The sequence below is a fragment of the Arachis hypogaea genome, chromosome 6, assembly GCF_003086295.3.
Source record: "Arachis hypogaea cultivar Tifrunner chromosome 6, arahy.Tifrunner.gnm2.J5K5, whole genome shotgun sequence".
In the NCBI taxonomy this organism is placed as follows: domain Eukaryota; kingdom Viridiplantae; phylum Streptophyta; class Magnoliopsida; order Fabales; family Fabaceae; genus Arachis; species Arachis hypogaea.
The window spans coordinates 47,524,163-47,529,105 of NC_092041.1; positions in this window are offsets into that span (position 1 = coordinate 47,524,163).

Here is a 4,943-nt window from a genome sequence, read left to right on the forward strand (position 1 = left end):
CAGTCTTCAACCTTAGGATTCTTTGAGGTGGATAGAATTTGGCAAGAAACTTGCTCACCAAATCATCCCAAGTGTTGATGCTTTCTTTTGGAAAGGTCTCTAGCCATTGAGTGGCTTTATCTCTGAGAGAGAATGGGAAGAGCAGCAACTTGTAGCTATCAGGGGGCACACCATTTGTTTTCACTGTGTCACAGATTCTCAAGAAGGTGGATAGATGTTGATTTGGATCCTCCAAAGGCCCTCCTCCAAAAGAACAATTGTTTTGAACCAGAGTGATGAGTTGTGGCTTGAGTTCAAAATTGTTTGCATTGACATTGGGAGGAAGAATGCTACTCCCACAATGCCTAGCATTTGCAAATGTATATGAAGCTAAGACTCTTCTCTGTTGTTGATTATTGTTGGCTCCTTCTCCTGGTTGATTGGTATCTCCTTCCATCTCTTGGAATTCCTCCTCAGATTCTTCTTCTCCAACAACGTTCTTCCCTCTTTCGGCTCTTCTTATTCTCCGAAGAGTCCTTTGATCAATTTCAGAGATGATAGGGGAAGATCTTCCTATACCTGACATACAAACACACAACAATAAACACACAAACTCAGAAAGCCAATGAAACTTCACTCTATAGCTAGAATGAAGTTTTAGTTAGTTTAAGCAAAAATTCAAACAGTTAGTGTGTTAGTAAGAATTAGAATAACAGAAAAGAAAAAGTGCTTAATCTAGACCTCCACTTCACTTAATCATTGTCAATCTATTTCAATCCCCGGCAACGGCGCCAAAAACTTGATGTGTGGAAAACGATCCAACACAAAACTCACCGGCAAGTGTACCGGGTCGCATCAAGTAATAATAACTCACATGAGTGAGGTCGATCCCACAGGGATTGAAGGATTGAGCAATTTTAGTTTAGTGGGTGATTTAGTCAAGCGAATCAAGTTTTGGTTGAGTGATGTGTGTTTAACAAGAAGTAAATGACAGTAAATGTAAAGGGGAAAGGGAAAAGTGCAGTAAATTAAAGAACAGGAAGATAAATTTGCAGAAGCTTAAAGAACAAGAAAGTAAATGACTGAAACTTAAAGTGCAAGAAATGTAAATTACAGTAACTTAAATGGCAAGAAAGATAAATGGCTTGAATATAAAAGGGATTTGAGGACTGGGATTGCAGAATCTAAACCAAGAGAAAGTAAATTGCAACAATTAAGAGAGCAAAAATTGAATCAGAAGCAATAAGCATTCAAACAGAAAGGAAATAAAATGTAGCAGAGGTTCACAGAAGAACCAAAAGTAAAATTGGGTCTCAGGTCTCAAGAGACTAGGTAGCAGAGCCTAGATCTCTATTTGCCTTCCTAGATCCAAGTTAGCAAAGCAATTGACAAGAATTAGAAGAGAAAGCAGTAGAAGAACAGAAATCAGATTCAATTATGCAGAAAACAAATTGAAAAGAGTTTGAATGGGAATTGAGACAGAATTTCCTCAATTTCACACACCCAAAACTCAGAAACAGAAGAGTAGAATTGCCCAAGTACGAATGAGGAAGGAGATCAGTCAATTCTCCCTTGATCCTCTTAGTGCTCGGTCAAGTCTCTCAAGAAAGCTCAAAGAAAGTGCAAATTCAAAGGCTAAACCAAAAGTAAGTCAAAAGGTAAAAAAAAATTCCAAAAAAAAAGGTCCTAATTACATCAAACTAGCTTCTATTTATACACTTTCTATTCTTGGATTTTGGGATTTGGATGGGCTTTTGATTTGGTGAAGAAATGAATTCAAATGGATTTTTAATTTGAATTTTTGGCCCATTAAAAGTCACTCCCAGGAGGCTGCCCTGCCCTTGTGGAGGGCAGGGCAGAAAATTGGTGCATGGTGGTGCGTCTGTGGTGCGGCTGGTGCGGCCTTGTGCGAGTTTGGTGCGCCCTGATGCGTGGAACGCTGCCCTGATGCGTGGAACGCTGCCCTGCCCGCGCCAAGGGCAGGGCAGGAAAAGTTGGCGCGCCAGATTTGTCTTGGTGCTGCCAGAACGTGTCATGGTGCTGCCAGAATCCAAAGTTGGTGCGCCAGAATTGAGCTTGGTGCATAGGATGCTGCCCTGCCCTCGCGGAGGGCAGGGCAGAAAAAATTGGTGCTGCCAGGAGAGGATTGTGGTGCGCGCTGGTGCTGCCAGGAGAGGATTTGGTGCGCCAGATTTGTGTGTGGTGCGCCAAGATCGTGCGCCAATCCAAATACTGCCCTGCCCACGCCAAGGGCAGGGCAGAGTTCCCTCTTCCACGTCCCGTGTTCGAAACACGGCTGGGGCACAAATTCAATTAATTTCCTTGGCTTCTTGGCACGGCAATCAACCTTAGTTCTTGGCTTCCTCATGGTTCCTTGTTCGATCCTTGTAGCATGCATAGGTGACATTTTTCCCTTGAATTTCTTCCTTAGAGAGCCCGATTCTGCCCTCCACAAGGGCAGGGCAAGGTTCTCTTCCTCTTGGTCCCAAGGCACATTTTGTGCTCTGCCCTTGTAGTGGACAGGGCAGAGTTGCCTTCTCTTCTTGGTTCTCTTATGTTGCCCTCCTAGAGGGCAGTCTGCCCTTGTGGAGGGCAATGTTGCCTCCCCCTTAGCATGCGGCACGCTTCTTATTGCTTCGGCCACGCTTTCCTTTCCTTAGGCTACACTTCTTAGGCCACGCTTTTCCTTTTCTTTTCTTTTCTTCACCTACAATAAACCAAAACAACCACTCCAAGTATCACTAAATTCAAGAGGCTTATAAATCAATTAAAATTCAATTAAAATTAGCTCAAACCTCATGATTTAACATTAATTTCATGGTGGTTGCTTGATTTAGAGAAGTTATGCATTTTCACTCCAAATCACTTACTTAGGATGCAAGAAAGTGAATAAATGCTAACAAAACAAGTGAAATAAGCTTGAAAAATGGGTATATGATGACTTGTCATCAGGGCACCAGACTAGCGTTAAACGCCTGGAAAGGGCAAGAAGCTGGCGTTAAACACCAGAAATGGGCACCAGCCCGGCATTTAACGCTAGAATTGGCATAAAGAGTAATTTTGCTCGCCACTTGGTGCAGGGATGAATTTTCCTTGACACCTCAGGATCTGTGGACCCCACAGGATCCCACCTACCTCACCATTCAAATTCAAACCACTTTCCCTCCCAAATCCACCCATTATGGCCGAACCACAAAGCCACCTCCATCTCCTCTATTTCTTCTTCTTCTACTCTCTTCTTTCTTCTTTTGCTCGAGGACGAGCAAAACTTCTAAGTTTGGTGTGGTAAAAGCATTGCTTTTTGTTTCTCCATAACCATTTATGGCATCTAAGGCCGGAAAAACCTCTAGAAAGAGGAAAGGGAAGGCAAAAGCTTCCACCTCTGAGTCATGGAAGATGGAGAGATTCATCTCAAGGGTGCATCAAGACCATTTCTATGAAGTTATGGCCAAAAAGAAGGTGATCCCCGAGGTCCCTTTCAAACTTAAAAAGGGTCAACTTTGATCAAAGGTTGGACCAAGTCCTCATAGACATTTGTGAAGAGGGCGCTCAATGGAAGAGAGATTCAAGAGGGAAGCCGGTTCAACTGAGAAGGCATGACCTCAAGCCCGTGGCTAGAGGATGGTTGGAGTTTATCCAACGCTCAATCATTCCCACTAGCAACCGGTCCGAAGTTACTATAGACCGGGCTATCATGATTCATAGCATCATGATTGGAGAGGAAGTAGAAGTTCATGAGGTTATATCCCAAGAACTTTATAAGGTGGCGAACAAGTCCTCTACCTTGGCAAGGTTAGCTTTCCCTCATCTCATTTGTCACCTCTGTTATTCAGTTGGAATTGACATAGAGGGAGACATCCTCATTGATGAAGACAAGCCCATCACTAAGGAGAGGATAGAGCAAACAAGAGATCTCACTCACCATGAAATCCCTAAGATACCTCAAGGGGTGCACTTTCCTCCACAAAACTATTGGGAGCAAATCAACACCTCCCTAGGAGAATTGAGTTCCAACATGGGACAACTAAGGTGGAGCACCAAGAACATTCCATTCTCCTCCATGAAATTAGAGAAGATCAAAGAATCATGAGAGAGGAGCAACAAAGGCAAGGAAGAGACATTGAGGAGCTCAAGCACTCCATAAGATCTTCAAAAGGAAGAACAAGCCACCATCACTAAGGTAGACCCATTCTTTAACTTCCTTGTTCTTTATTTTCCTGTTTTTCGAATTTTTATGCTTATGTTCATCATCTATGTTTGTGTTTTATGATCATTAGTGTCTTAGTGTCTATGCCTTAAAGTTATGAATGTCCTATGAATCCATCACCTTTCTTAAATGAAAAAAATGTTCTTAATTGGAAAAGAGAAGAATTGCATGAATTTTGAATTTTATAACAGATTAATTATTTTGATGTGGTGGCAACACTTTGACTTCTGAATGTATGCTTGAACAGTGCATATGTCTTTTGAATTTGTTGTTCATGAATATTGGCTCTTGAAAGAATGATGAAAAAGGAGACATGTTACTGAGGATCTGAAAAACCATAAAAATGATTCTTGAAGCAAGAAAAAGCATTGAATTCAAAAAAAAAAAACAAAAACAAAAAAAAGGGAAAAGAAAAAGAAAAAAATAAAGTTGTGAACCAAGGAAAAAAGAGTGTGCTTAAGAACCCTGGACACCTATAATTGGGGACTCTAGCAAAGCTGAGTCACAATCTGAAAAGGTTCACCCAGTTGTGTGTCTGTGGCATGTATGTATCCGGTAGTAATACTGGAAGACAGAGTGCTTTAGGCCACAGCCAAGACTCATAAAGTAGCTATGTTCAAGAATCATCATACTCAACTAGGAGAATCAATAACACTATCTGGATTCTGAGTTCCTATAGAAGCCCATCATTCTGAATTTCAAAGGATAAAGTAAGATGCCAAAATTGTTCAGAGGCAAAAAGCTAAAAGCCCCGCCC